Source organism: Colius striatus, chromosome 9 (genome assembly GCF_028858725.1).
Source record: "Colius striatus isolate bColStr4 chromosome 9, bColStr4.1.hap1, whole genome shotgun sequence".
NCBI lineage: Eukaryota > Metazoa > Chordata > Aves > Coliiformes > Coliidae > Colius > Colius striatus.
This window is the reverse complement of record NC_084767.1, coordinates 11330760-11346250: the sequence shown is the minus strand read 5'-3', so window position 1 is coordinate 11346250 and position 15491 is coordinate 11330760. Positions and strand designations below refer to the sequence as shown.

The 15491-nt window shown below is 48.0% G+C and overlaps 1 protein-coding gene across 1 annotated transcript in view; it reads right to left on the bottom strand.

The window, feature by feature from the left end:
* The window catches only part of CTNNA1 (catenin alpha 1), a 117447-nt gene extending 111584 nt beyond the window's left edge, over positions 1 to 5863 (bottom strand). The window contains exon 1 of the mRNA XM_062001939.1: positions 5717 to 5863. The gene's annotated coding sequence lies outside the window, so the exon portion shown is untranslated. The remainder of the gene's footprint in view (positions 1 to 5716) is intronic.
* Positions 5864 to 15491: the final 9628 nt, after the last annotated feature.

Genomic DNA, 15491 nt, shown 5'->3' with positions numbered 1-15491 from the left:
CCCACTTTGTACAGAAATTTAAACCACTCCAGAGCTTTCCATGCAGCCAAACCAAATCCTTGCTTTTCATTCTCTCTCTCTGAAGAAAAAAGAGGGATGTCATGTCTTTCATTTCATTTGTAGCTTGTTGCTTTCAACTCTCAAGCAGGTTTCTAAATTTAAACAAAATTAAGTCCTTGTACTGAGCCTATTGCACACAATGAAGGGACAGACGGCCTGCCCCTGCAGACAAGGGTGCCAGAAGCCAAGCAAGGCTCCTGCCAGCACTGGGCACCAACCACAAGAGTCACTGGACAAATCCGCAGAACAGAAGTCACCCCAGGCTTGGACTCCTGGCTCAGGAAACTCCTGCACTGCAGGAGCTTGGCATAGCACCTTAGAGAAGCAATGCTGCCTGTTTGCCCTTTTTCATGGTTTTATTGCTTATCTTATTGCTTGCCTGTTGCTTTCCCCTTTAGAGATGGCTTTATACACTGCCATCATCCACAAAAAAGGTGGGGGGCAGGATATGGGGAAAGAAACCAAATGACTGTGAGGACCAAAAAAGAGAAGCGTGACAAGAGTCAGTAATTACGACCAGAGAACCAGAAAGGACACCAGACATCATCCAAGAGCATCCTCAAAGGCATCAGAAGACACTGTTCAACAGTGTGACAAGCGAGAGTGGAAACAACCTCCCAAGGTCCTGTCCTGTTCCCTCCTTCTGTTTCTGTTAATGACCAGTTTGGCCAAGGCCAGGTGAAGGGCTTGTAATTTAGGGCCTTGGACGAGGGCTAGACTATGAAGAAGTTGATAGAACTATGACAACAAAGCCTCATGACAAGGGTCATAGACACAAGACACTAGGCTGGATGGATATTTCAACTACAGTAATCAGATTGCATCAAGTCTCCCATACATGACTTGCAGCTCATTGTTCGACTCTTCATCCTTTAAATGAATAAAGGAACACCTGGACATCAGCCACTGGCAAAAGAAACTTTATGGTAAATTGTACATGAAGTTTATATGAGGCTTGTCACTTGCATACATGTTCACTGTCCATCGTGGATTATCCAAGATCATGAGCAAGTCTTCAACATCAAGAAACATGACTCACTAGGTCTTCAAGTCAATGCTAAAGGAAATTAGTTTGACAAGTACACATTACAAGGACATTCTGGCAAGAAAACGGGTAAAGAACAGGCAGCTTGTACATCTTGATTAGTTGTGTTCACCCAGAGGAACAGCCCCCTGCACCTTCTTGCATCTCAGCACATTGCCAGTTCTGCTCAACAACAGTTTCTGAATTCATTATTCTAGGCAATTAAAAAACATATTTACGCATCTACAGCTTCAGTTGAAGACCTCAAGAGCACCTTGCAGAGATGAATGCCGACCTATACGGTGTTACATAGGTTAAACACTGGTTTATAGGCATACAGCTCACCCTTGCTTACATGAAAAATTAAACTGACCCTTTTGGCTCTGTGAAGGTACATTGCTAGTGCAGCCCTTGTGCACACTATTTATTTAAGTACTTCTTCTGCAACAAGGTTGTATTATCCAGAAAGAGACACGTCAAGAAAAATTTGCCCCTTAGAGCCTTTAGACCTGCCCAGATATCACCTATAAAAATGCCCAGTGAATGAAAATTCGCTAAATCTTTGGAAGAGTGAGAAAGGGAGTAGAAGGGAGAGGGCAAAAAACTACATGTGCCATCAAGGCCCCAAGTTCTTAACAGCATTAATTCTTACTGGCTTCTTATTAACCAAAAAGAAGTAAACCTAGTATTTCTCTAAATGCCTTCTCAATCTTGTGCTGAACAGCAACAAGGACAGAAGTGTCTGGCCTACTCTTTCTCCCTATTTCCTTCTCCAGGAAAAGAAAAGTTAACATGTTTTTCTCCTGATCCTTCACCAGCTATCCACAAGCTCACTAGTTTCTTCCCTGAAGTAGCTGTTGAAGACTACTGAAGAACAAGATGAACCAACGGGCTTATAGCCTCTTCTACCAACATCTCATTTGCTCCCCAACATCACCTCCACACAGAAATTCTTCTGAAGTGCACAGTCATACACATATCTGATCCCTAACGGACACAGATGGTTCAGTAAACTGGGTGGTGATCAGCAAAAAGGCACATCATTAGCTTAAGTTCTCTCACACGTTATCAACAGTGAAACCGTACATGCTGCACTGTCACTAGTTCCTTTGCTTACTTGCTCTCAACCCTCTCATTGTCTTGGAAACACTATAGGTATTTAACTCAGTCTTGGACTGTAAGGTACATCCACACCCCTCTCTCTCTGTGCCATCCCTTGTCTTAACACAGATCCACTGGGGATCCAACTGCCATGCAGTTTGGCCTCATGTTCTCAGTGCCGTTCCACTCTGTTACCCATTTAGCTACAGCTGGCCCCAAATCTGCTTCTTCCATCCACAGATGCCTAAACTTAAAACCTTTCAAAAGCGATTCTCATCAGTCTGAACAATTCATCAAGTAGCTGTTGTGTGAGAAAATAATAACAGAAGGGAACATCAATAGGTTAGGGAAGAATTCCCCTTTGCAAACTGTGTTAGTTTAGATCTGAATGTCTCATAATTTCTATCACTTTATAAAGCACCTCTGATTCCACCACAGCTATTTATAAACACATGTCAAAGGACTAGCAGATGTTTTCTGTAATACATGTGGGATTAGCAAGCAGAAGTATGTAACCGTGTTTAGAGAAAAGGTAGCTGGCTCTTTAAATAAAAAACAAGTTAAGGAGGAATTATGAATCATTTTTAAAATCTAGGATTTGCCAAAAGAAGAGTCTTTACTAACCCACTGCACACCAGAAACCAGAGTTAACACCCATTCTCACCCTGATGGGAAGATAGCGAGCTTCAGTCATTCAAGGAGAAGGATCCCACTTAAGAGTGGCAGGGACTGCATTCCTCCTGCAACTCCTTCACCTCAGTAAGCCTGCCTGTGCCCAGTCCTGCTCTGCAGCACAGCAGGTTACTCACTGCTTGTCTCTTCAGCCTCGCTCCTCCAGTAAGGATGCTGCTGTACAATTCTGTGGGTATGCTTTAAGTCTCATATGCTGAATCAAAATAGTATGGAGGTAAAAGCAGCAATTATCAAACATCTGCACCTTCTGCAAAGCTGCAATGCTGTTTAACCAACGCCTGAGCTGTAAACTCCCTGGATAGAACTCTTCCAGATTAGCTATAGAACCAAATTAGGGTGAATTCCCAGAGCAGCAAAGGATCCAGATCCTCAGGGTTGTATACATTAAAGTTCCACAGCACGTGAATGTGAGTGATTTCCAGTTAAGGCACAATAGTAGAAAACGACAACAGCCATTCATCACCATGTTGGATGACCATCTCAATATGGCACCGACCTAACAAAATAACACTCCGTCCTCTCTTATTCGTCATGCTTTGCTCCCAGCAAAGCCAAGAGATGCCAGTAAAACCAAATACAAGTCCTTTAACAGAAACATCACAGCCACACAGGTACTCTCACTCCAAACCAGTCTTATTATCCACTCACGACAAGTAGACTAGTTTTGCCCCTAATTATTTTTGTGAGCTTAACTAATTCTCTGCAGAAGGAAGGTAATTTAGAAATCAAATACTAACAGTTGATATCATTTCAAGGCAGGGTGGGAAGTCCTACTAAAGTGTATTTTCAGCTCAAACCGATGTGGATTCCTTGGCAAGGCCACTTTCTCAACCTTAGAGCTGCAGAAGGATGATATATCCATGCTGCTGAAAACACACAAATTACTCCTCTATCACATCTTTCAGCTAACTTTGTCAGCCCTACAAGAAGCTGCACATTAATGTCCCCTTTATATATGTCAGGTCAGAAATGATGATATCCCACAAAACTTGACAATTTATAGGGAGGTAAATGTTTACATTGGTATTTTAAACCTTCATTTTGGGCGCAGGATTTGTAATCTCTGCCTGTTGTGCCCCCCCCCCCCCCCCCCCCAGCCACCTTGCATAAACTTTTAATCTCTGATGCAGAGGCCTATTATTAGAACTGGATGAAAAAAAAACCCTCAAAGACTAAAGGCATGTTGTTTTTTTATGTGAAAGGTTAGGGTAAAGCCTTTCCATAACAAAATCTAATAGGCTTTTTGTCTCTTTCTGCTGAAAAAAAGGGGAAAATCATTTCCTTGATGTTTGAAGAACTGTTTCTCTGTAAATAAAGAAATAGTGACTCAACATAAAATCATGCCCTTTTGAAACAAAAAGTTTCAATTCAGCAGGGAGAAACAAGTCTTAAGACACACTAACACAGCCTTAGCATCCCAAGACAGGGTAAAGGGGACATAAAAGACTGCACATATTGTAAAGTAAGCCAGGTTTTCACCTCCATTTAAACACAAACCTGACTGCAAACCATCCCAGGAGCCAGGGGGAAAAAGAAAAAATGGAGAGCCTTTAGTTGGGGATTAAAGTACTGTAAAGCTGGCATAGACAGCAGGACTGAGGATGGGCATTAGCACAGAGCCTCTCCCACTGCCCCCCGCTTCCACACTGACAGTGCACAAAAAATGCAAGGAACAAATCACTCCAGCACTATTCACACAAGCCTCAGACCAAAAAAAGAGAAGGGAAGTGGAGGGGGTGGAAACAGGGGTGGGGCTGGGCAGCAAAGAGTTCCCAGACTAGCTCAATACAGATAACCCAGACATGCCTTGAGTCATAACTGTGAAAGCTGGTCCAATGACACGGTCACAGAGGCTCCTACCCCAGACTGGGTGAGCGATCGATCACCCATTGCCTCCCGGGCAGGGCAGGCTGGCCCATGTGCCTTGATCACATCCAGTTCTTCACTAAACATAAGTATCCCACCCACTTTCCTGCAAACTTTCAGCCTGAAAGATTCCACAAGCGTTGAACTAGTGTGAGCAATGAATAAAAGCTGTCTGATACATACTGCAGCCACAAGCAGTGGGGACAAGGGTCACACATAAACCAACGGCTGAGAGTTGAATCGCTCTCCCTACTTTTTCACTGTAAAAAGTAGCATAAAACTTCTTGTCAGTGAAGGAGAAGCACTCGCCTTCCTGCATACAAGATTAGAGGTGGGTGTAAAAAAACGTGGCAGAAGCAAGTTAAAGGAAAGAGGGGGATGTTCCCAGCGAAGCGAGGCCGTGTTTTGCGAGTTGAAACAGAAACACCAAGTCGGGCTCACTTCATCTGCACCCCACAAGAAGCTCGGGGGATCGAGGCACACGCAGGGCCATGCCCAAATCCACCTCGCTAGCCGGGCGAGCCGCCCTGCCCGGGCCCGGCGCCGGGGCGGCCCCGCCGGACTGTGCCCGGCTGCGCGGGGAGGAGCTTCTCTCTACAACCGAAACTTCTCCAGGAACCGCGCTCGTCCTGCGCTTTTCCTCCGGAAAATAACCTTTATCAACCCAAAACACAGCCGGCTCCCCCCTACCCACCCCCGAACGAGCCTCCAGCCGCACCCTCCCGCCCCTCCCCGCCCGCCGCCATCCAGCCCAGGCCCGGGCCCACGCCTCCCAGGCGGCGGCGGCAGCGCGGGCCGCTCCCCTGCACCGCACCGGGCCACTTCTCCACCTCCTTCAACCCCCCACCGTCTCTCACACACAACCGGGCCGCGGCCCGACCTTCCTTCACCGCTCAAAACAACTTTCCAAGCGAGAAAAAACGGAGGCCACGGAACCTCATCCCCCCGCCCCAAAACCCTCAACAACTTTACCGGCGAGGGAAAGGAAGCTGGAGGATCGCCTCAAGCGCCGCTTCACTCGCTTCGGTCCGGCCCTGGGCCGCTTTTGTCTCCTCTCTCCGCTCTCTCTCCCGACGCCGCTCCCGTCCCGCTGAGGAAATGGGCTCTTCCGGGCGCCTCCCCGCCCCGCGTTCCCCGGGCCTGGCCCGGCCGCTCTTCCCGGCACCGCCCGCCGCGCCGCCTCCGCGCCCTTCCCGGCACCACCCGCCGACAGGTGAGGGCGGAAAGCGGGCGGCCGTTCGGAGGGGCGCCTCAGGCGCCTCCCGCCCGCCCCCCGCCCTCAGGCGTTCACTGAGGGGTTGTGTCCCCCTCCTCGGGTGAAATCTTGGAGGATTGATAGGACAAGGGGCTGCCCAGATGGGCTGTGGAGGCTCCTTCTCTGGAGACGTTCAAACCCGCCACCCGAATGAGTGTGATCTACTCTAGGTGGTCCTGCTCTGGCAGGGGGGTTGCACTGAATGAGCTTTCGAGGTCCATTCCAACCCTTAAGGTTCTGTGCCCCCTGCGGGAACCTGTTTTAGCAGGGGTTTGGGCTGGGTGAGCTCTAGAAGTGCCTTCAAACCCTCCCCATCCCGTGATGCTGTGAAAAGAAATCCTTGAGGTACAAAGAGGGTGACCAGAGCCCCTCTCAGAACAGAAAGAGGGTTTTTTTACCAACCCGCCCTCCATCCACAGCGGTGGGTTTGCAGATGGGGAGAGCTGTCTCTAAGAGGTAATTTGTTTAAAAGATCTCTTTGAAAAGCCTCAGTGAGCCTCTTGTGACAGAGTGACCATTTTTATCCTACAACAAGTCACTCTGGGAATTTTTCATGGTGTTTTTCAAGACAGTTTTTAATATAAACATATCTACAGAACTTAACACTCCTGGATTGCAAAAAACAATTGAATGAATTTAATACATTTCACGACTCATTGCCAACACTTCTGAGATATCTGACTCTCTTCACTCCATCCTTTGATATTAAGCAAAAAATAGAGAGGTTGGGCAACCTACCAGGAATGTAGGTTCATTCAAGGTACACCATTTATCCTTAGGGAGATGGGCAGCCACCATTGATTCTCAAGGTCAGTGTCACGGCAAAGGCACACTGTGGTTCAGAGCTATGACTTTCCTGGTTCAAAGGCATCAGCAGGGCCGTGTTTCCAAGTTTTGTCATACTCCTACAAGCCTTTCCTGTAGGTTTAATCCAAGACAGGGATCCAAGACAAGGAAATAAACGGAGTACTGTTGTTTTACAACCCCAAAAGAAAATAGGGGTCAAGAGTCCAGCCTTCTCAGCGAGTGAAGTTAATCGAAAGAAAGCGAGATCTGTGATTATGATACTGAGATACACATTATTAAAATAACACAGGGTCTTCGGTGCCTTAACAAACAGGCTCTCCTCTGAAAACAGGGTTTTTTTAAAGCTCTTTGTATTTCCTGCTTCTACCAAACCATTAATATTTTGGTGTCAGTTGCACCAGGGATTCAAACTCCTCATTTCTGATCTGTAGCATACTCACGGTAAAATTGAGTTTACACTTCAATAGCTTGCTTTCTTTCATTACTCCTTTTAATATCATGTCTTGGCCTCCTGTGGTGGCTTCCACATTCGGCACGTCTCACATCCTTTCAGGACAGAATGTCAGGTTTTGGGTTTTTGGTTTTTTTTTAAATCCCTTTTAAAACTACAAACTCAAAGGTAGGAGGCCTGGAGTTGTGGAGAATCACACGTTCTGCACTGCACAGCTGAAAAGCCATGGAAAAAAGTGCATCAGCTGGCAGCTCTGTGGGTTTGTGGAGTGAGTTAAAAGACTCAGCAAACAAAACCATAAAATGATGTAAAAGCAGAGCCAGCTAGGTTGAGATTGGACTTTGTCTCTTAATTAACAGCTCTCTCTGGAACATGGTGGCAGGCTCTGTCAACAAGACTAAAATGCAAGGTGTTGTTTAGACAGGCACCCAGGAACAATAGCTAACGCTTCCCATCCAGTAAATGTCATTAAGACAGCATCAGGCTGTGCTGGCAGCTTGAAATCCAATCCATTTTCTGAAATGAGATAGAAGTTTTCTACTTGACCCCAAATCTTCCTTTTCACAATATTTGTGGGCCTGTAACCCCCTTTTCTTGAGGGTTTTTTACCATTTCTCTTGTCTCTTTTCGCTTGGTGAAAACTAGATGTAAGCCCAGGGAGGGACAGGCAAGGAGAGGCGATACTGCAGGTGGGTTGTTCAGCACACAAAACAAACAAGTGCTTTGAGTCTCGCCTCAGTTGGGGCACTTGGGAGGTGCAGCACGTCAGAGCAGAACGTGGCTGGCAATTGCACACTCCTGGCAGTGCGGCTGCATGAGTCAGATGTGTGCACAAAAGCAATCCCTGCCCGCTGCCACCTGGAGATATCCTTGTGGGCATAGGCACAGCAGCAAAGCTGTCCTTTCCCTGTTAAATCCTGGGGTAGGTTTGTGTGTTAAGCAAGGAAGGGTCTTGTTTATGTAGCACCTGGTGTACCTATGCTGTCTGCTAGTCCTGGGATGCACAGGGTCTAAAATACATGCTTTGGCTGGAACGGAATTTTCTGTTTCTGTGATGACATTGCTTACATGAAGTAGCTGCTCCATGTGTCTGTTTGAGAGCATTCCAAAAGATGTGCATTCCATCTTTGTGAGTTTTAAAGAAGGGAGAGGAGTGAAGACAGGGTTTTTGGGGACTGCAGAGGGAATGAGAGAGGGAAGGAAACAGAAGGAGTGAGGAGAAGGGGAAAAGATATAGAGCAGTGTAATGATGGGCAAAGCCACCACAGGGGAGGCTGAAGGGGCAGCATTCAACCAATAGAAAGAGGGAAAACTAACATTATGACTAAGGAATCTCAGAATGCAAATACCAGAGGGCTGAGGCTGAAAGCCAACAGTCACCCTGTGCAGCAAGGACAGCCCCATGGCAGACACAATGCGCCACCAGCTGCGCTGGCTGCAGAGAAGCAGTTGCATGGTGCAGCCCTGGCACCTCTGCCATGTGCCAGGAGCAAGGTTGGCACCTCACAGCGGGTGAGCTACAGGGGTCACTGCAAAGTGCAGCTTACCTTGAGGACTAGTGGCTCTGATGAAGCCAGCAACATAGCAAAGTGTCAAAAATGAGGGTCTGGCACAACTGTCATCTCATGGATGCTATGGCATCAAGTCCTAGGGGCTACCCAGTATTGTTCTCAGTGTCCCAATGCAGCTGGAAGGCAGCACTATTCTTCTTCAAGCCTCAGACAGATAAAGACCATCTCCCAGAATCCAGTTAGGCACCAACATCCACCCAGCCAGGAAGTGAATCCCAGCATCCTGGGGCCATGCATGCCTCAGGATTTCCTTAGCAGGGTGCAAACACATGTAGGTGGTGCTTTTAGTGGGACTGCAGCTACAACACCCAAGCTGTACCTTGCAGCAGGATAGGTAAAACACTCACCTTGCTGAAAGTAACCTCAATTGGAAGGAGGATGGATGTACCAGTGCATATGCATCTACACTGGGGCTTCTTCTGGCACCACTGTCTGTCTGAGATCAGCACAGGCTGTGCCAGCCAGAGCTACAGCCACAGGTGCTCACTGCTCCAGGGCTTCTGACTGCTGTGCTCACCATCACTGCCCACCTGCCCCAAGAAAAGCTTCCTACTAGGAACATGCCCCAGTTCACACTCAGGAAGCCACTGGATGCTTGCAGAAACACCTTCCTTCCTCCACCAGCCCTTGGAAAGAGAAACTAAGCAGCAATGCCTAACGCCAGCAAGACCACAAGCACAGGAGCTGAGGGCATGGAGCAGCATCCCCTCACACACATGTACTACAGCACAGGCTTTCTGAGCTCAACAGGCAGAGAAACCATAATTACTCTGCCTCAAAAGGCTCAGCATGAGCTGGGCTCACTGGGTGCTGCTTTGCTAGTTAGGGAAGGACCAAGCAGGAGTGGTTTGCATTCACCTCCTTTCACACAGCCTTTGTGTAATAAACTGTCATAGCCCTAGAGAAGGGAACATTCAAAAAAGTGCCCTGAGGCAATGCATAGCAGGAGCCTGAGAATCCTACCACATGAGTCACTGACCTCCACACACTGCATCTATTTCAGCCTTTAATTAATAAGGTTTTACATTTCTATGGCACTTCCCATCTGGAAAGACCCTAAAATGCTGTGAAGACTAAGAGTAGTCCAGCACCATTGCAATGTGGTTCCCAGAGAGGTGGGACTGCACAAGGAAGGAAAGCTTAGCCAGGGGCACTGGGGAAGAGAATTCTCAGTTTTAAATGGAGCCTCTGGTGTTTCATATCCATGGAGAATAGACAATAAGATTTTAGTTTCTAAGGCATGGCTTGAATAAATAGGCATCAAAGGTTGCTTTCTTTATCCAAGGGGGATGCAGTACAAAACAAGTACTGGGTGATTTTAATTTAGGGTGTTCAAGGACCACGACTTAAAGCTACAAATTTAAACCACCACTGGATGAAAGCTTTCCTCCCTCCTGATGAGTTATTCCCAAATGCTAGTCACAAAGCAGAAGCCAGTGGAGGAAGCAAATCTCATGCTGACAGCATCTGACCCTACACTCTGGGCACCAAGCTCCCGCTCACACTCCCTGGAAGCTCAGCAGTGTCACGCAAAGCTTTGGCAAGGTAAAAGCTGTCCCCAAGCACCCAGTGAGAAAACAATGTTTCCTCCTTGTCCCCAGGCTGATGCAGCCCCTGAGGGGAGCGAGGGCTTTGCTAAACCAGTGCGAATCCCTTCATTTATCTTTCAAAAGATTAAACTAGAGGAATGGCCCTGCTCAGCTGACTTCTCTCAGCAGAGACTTTATCTCTGAGGATGAGCCAGGGCCTGGCTTGTGCTAAACCGAGGGCAGCTGAAATGACTGTCAGCCACAGCTGGCATCCCTCTTACTGACTGCTTGGCCAAAATAGGCTGGGAGCACTTGGCCACAAAGAATTTTCAAAGGAATGTCAAAACTCTCTTTTTCTCAGTGCAATTCTGGCCTATTTTTATCTGCCAATTTTCTGGAAGAGATACATGGGCACTGCTGTGGCTGGTTCTACACTCTCATTGCTTTCCGAGGAGAAATTGCAGGCAAATTACAGACTAGTGTGCTCTTCTTGTGTCTCCTGCTCGGGGCATGTCAGCACTGCTGCATTCCATTCTACCCCCAACACATTCCTCCCTGCCTCATCTTCTGTGCTTACTGATGGACACTAGTGACCTGCCTCCATAATTAACACATCTAGCACAGAGATGAGTCCTCAGTGCAATGGCAGGGGGATGCTGGAGAAACGTGCATCTCGTGTGTGCAAAGCAGGATCATTCCTGACTTATACCTCCACCCAGGCATCTCTCCTGGCCACACTGTGCTTGAGCTTCACCTGCTATGTCAACCCAGAGCCAGGGCAGGGCTGCATGTGTACATTAAGCTTGTGGTTGCACCATCTCTGATGTGTGCTTCTCTCTCCCACATCTCTCCTTTAGGCACGTGGAGAGGCGATGTCCTCAACTCTCAACACTACAGGCTGATGTGAAGGTGCACGCTTAATCCTTCCCATCTCAGCAGTTCTGAGGAGAAGCTGTTACTAGCAGATATTAATTATCCCTCTCCCCTGAAGAGAGAAATACATATGAGCAGTTTTTATATGTTATAGTAGCAGGGTAACTGAGGCAGAGCAGGTTAGTGCTTGTGTCCCTGCAGGTCCAGCCCAGGCTTGTACCCCTGCCATTCCCAGCTCTGAGCCCAAGCCCTGGACCACTTGTAACCAGTTTCTTGGAACTACTGCCTGCAATGCACCAGCAGGCCCTGAGCCTGGATGTCCTACAACCACGTGGCTTTTTAGGCATTGAAACTTGGTCCAAAGGGAGAAATCCTGTCATCAAGGTGAAAAGTATTGCTACTGAAATGTGATCTAAGAGAGAGTTATCAACTTAAGTGTACTCAAGAGTTTCTGTTCCAGACAAGAAAATTATCAACGAGAAACCAATCTTACAAGGTACCTGCTATTGACAGGGAAATAAAAGGAATACAGTTCTTACCAGACAGACCTAAGTTGCTCCAAATTGCTGTCAGCTTGAAATATCTTGCTGGTAATTTGTTTTCAAATTCCTTCTCCCTAAATTTGATTTGTTGCCGTACAGTGGATGATATATTCTGTACAGCGCCTCAAAGAGCATTCCCGTTGTCCTCTCACTGATTGTTTGTGAGCTATCGCTGCTGGGAGTTGGCAGCATTTATTATGAAAAGGGACATCATCACTTGAGAAGCAGACTTTGTCTGAGGATTCAGGAACTGCTGCCGTTGCAAATACCAGCTGGGAGGAAAAGCGTCGGCTGGGGGGAAAAATCCCAGTTCCTCCCCATCTCTGAGCTGGTCCATGCTTCATGTCTATACCTGGGAGTGGGGGAAGGAAGGAGCATCAGAAAGACTTCAATAGGTTCTTTTACTAGGATTGCATTTAACCAGGAGAAAAATTAGCAGGGTTTCCCACCTCCTTTGTTATTGTAGCAAGTGGATGAGCATCACACCCAGCAATTCTTTTTCTGCTGATCTCTGCTCTTTCTTATGTGAGGGAGGAAAAGGCAACACTGACTTATGAAGCATCCTGCTGGGTTCAATGATGTCTCCTATGTGGTACACCTGGGGCTTTCCCCTGCCTCTAAAGAATCACTCCCAGCTCTCCAGAAGCTTGGTCACTGCTCAGGGTATGTTTCTGCACACTTGATGCAGAGGTAGAAATGCAAAGCTCAGATCTGAGCTACCTGTCTGGATCCATCCAGCCTGTGTGCAATTGCCAATGAAAGCATCCTTGCCCTGGCTTTCTCATTCAAGAACACACAAGTTTGGTTGTTCCTCTTGCCCTTTCCCTACTTATCTAAACCCACTTTGTCCAATGGCTTAAGCAAATTCAGCAAAATTCTAGTTTGGGGATAGGAGCTACCTCAGGTTCGTTACCTGGCTTAAAGGCTTTGCCCCCGCCTGCCTGAGCCCAGCCCACAGGGCACCAGGTGCTGCAGGGCTGTTTGTGCAGCTTCCCAGAAAATACAGGTTCTCACCCATCTCATGTGTAGAGCTGCATTAGATTAGAGTTCAGGTTGCACTTTGGGCAGGGCTTGGTACAATCCAGAGTGAACTCGAGAGCTGGGAGCTGGTGGAATGGTAACACTCCATATGCTTGGGCTCTAGAAAACTGCTGACCATTGCAAGTGCTTGAGAGCAGCAGAGAACACAGTGCTAATTCAGCTGGCTGTGATTTTGCCACACAGTTTACCCTGCCATCACCTTAGGGCAAGCTCCATGTAAGTGATTGTAACACCACTGAAAAGACTGAAATCAGGGAAAAAAATAAGAGAAGGAACATAACCTTCCCACTATTGTTATTTTCAGAAAGCAACAAGAAGAGCCAGTGAAAAGGCCTTGAGGCTCCAAGCTGTTATTCCTCCCTGGAAAGGAGCCACATAAGACACAGAAACACCCTGAAGTGTGGGGAAGGTCTGCTCCGTGCCCACCCTGGGGTCCATGAGCCTGTTCTCACGGGCACGTGAAGGCTTTGGCTGCCCTCAGCACTTGCTTTGCTCTGCCATGGGTTGCCCAGGGCAGACAGCTTGGTGCTGTGCCCTGTCCTGAGCAGCATGTCTCCCAGGTGGTATTGCCAGGACTTGGGGCACCACTGCATCCCTGAGCACAGATATTGCAGCAGGACTGCTCAAGAGCCAACAATTTGTCCTCTTTGCAGGAGTAGGCTGTGCCTTTCCAGGGTGAATGAACACAGGTGTCAACTGGGCAGGAACAGCACAAATCAATCTCTCACTGCTTAAAAATATCTCTATATCAGATCCAAACCCTTTCCTCTAGACTCTTGTGGCAGAAATGGAGTTTTAAAATGCTCAATTATTTATAGCTGAAATGCTGGGGCGGGGGGGAGGGGGGAAGCCTCAACCTCATTTGTCCTGCCAGAGCAGAACGTGCTGGTTGGTCCCCATCACCCACTGCCTGCACGATGCCCGAGGGTTATGAGATCTGAACAGGGCAAGGAGGAAGGAGTAATGCCCAAAAGTAGGGTGCAAGCACCCCAAAGCCAAGCCAGTTCACACAGGGACATGATCAAACCCTAATTATCACAGCCCTGAGGTGTGCCAACTGTTTGTTTCACGCCTAGGTGTTAATTATCACTGGTGAGGTGGGGTGGGCGATTCCTGCAGTACAGGCTGCTGCTGGCAGAGCAGGGAGAAAGGACAGGTTTTGTAGACCCACAGATGTTGTGGCAAAAGGAGGCTTTGGAGATTTAACACCTGTGGGAGTTCCTCCAGAGGAAGACTATCTGCCTAAACTTGCCCTTTTTTTCTCCCCCTCTTTCTCCTCTCATTTCCACTTGCCAAGAGCTCGGCATAGGGAGCAGATGTCATGGGGCTCTGCCTGGGGAAGGACTGCAGTGACACACAACACGAGAAGCACCAGGAGGAGATGAAAGGGAGAGCAGAGATGAGAGAGCAGAGGAGGTAAAGACAGAGAGTGTCACATGCCTTGGACAGGACTGGAAGAATTGTCTGTGGCCTTTGAACATAAATTAATAAAGCTGGCTGTGCAGTGGCACTGGCAGAACAATGTGGAGGGATGGTTTGAAGCCATATGAAGTACTTTCACTTGCCTCATTTAGGATGGGAGAAGAGAACCACCAACTGAGGGCCCCTCCTTGGGCGTGGACTACATCTTCCTGAGGAATATGGGCCCTGAGAGGAGTCTGAAGTCCCAGGGCCCTGAGCAGTGGTTACAAGCCACGGGGATGATGAGGGAAGTGCCTGTAACTATGGCAATCCTCTGGAGCCCCATCCTTTCCTGCTGCAACCCCGGCAGACATGGAGGCCACTCCTTGCCCCATGGCAAACAGGGACTGGCCCTGCCACCTGCTTTGTCCAGGGAAAAACATGCAATCCTAAGAGAACAGATAACTTGGAGGTGATCCCAGGGGTTAGGGACAACTGTGCTATAACAGAACCTGCCCAGTGCAAATGCCAGCAAGAAACCCTTTCTGTCCATGCCTGAGACAAGCATCACCCTGTTCCTGGGGAGCATCTCCCTGCTCCAGCTCCACACCATCTGTCCTTTCACAACATGATGCTTAGGAGATCTTGGGCCACGTCCTCCAGTGAAATCAGTAAGAGTTACAGCATTTGGCAACTGAGGAGCTGGTGGTTTGATTTTTGATTAGGATAAAGATGTTTCATTCTTTCTCAGCTCAGCACTGCCTTCCTGCACAGCTCTGTTAATGGGACCTGCACACAGACTATTGGGGATTAATGAGACAGGTGATTAAATACAATGCTGCTTAAATTCAATCCCGAGAGGCTGGATGTGGAACTGTCCTGCTGTGAATTAGGCAATAAAGTGGGAAAAAGTAGAAAATATGTCAGGGAAGTGGTTTTGTTTCGTTAGCGTTCTTGCTCCTAACGATCCTGCCTGCCTCAGGTGCCATTGCAATGTACCTGTGCAGACTCCAGCCTCAGCTTCCCCACAGCCATGCCACAGCCAGGGACAGCAATACCATCAAGAGGGGAGAAAACGGGCAAAACTTGACTTTTTGTTAAACCAGTGCAGCTTGCTTGTGCTAATACTCTGTTTAAAAATCCCTCCTGTGCCATACCCTCTCCTCCAGCACCTCCTCCAAGCCACCACAGCTCTATCAGCTGAGCAGGGCATTCACAGCCCTGGGGTTAGTGCAAGAGCTGCTTTGCTGTGTGGTGCAGAGTAGCAGCACCAGCAC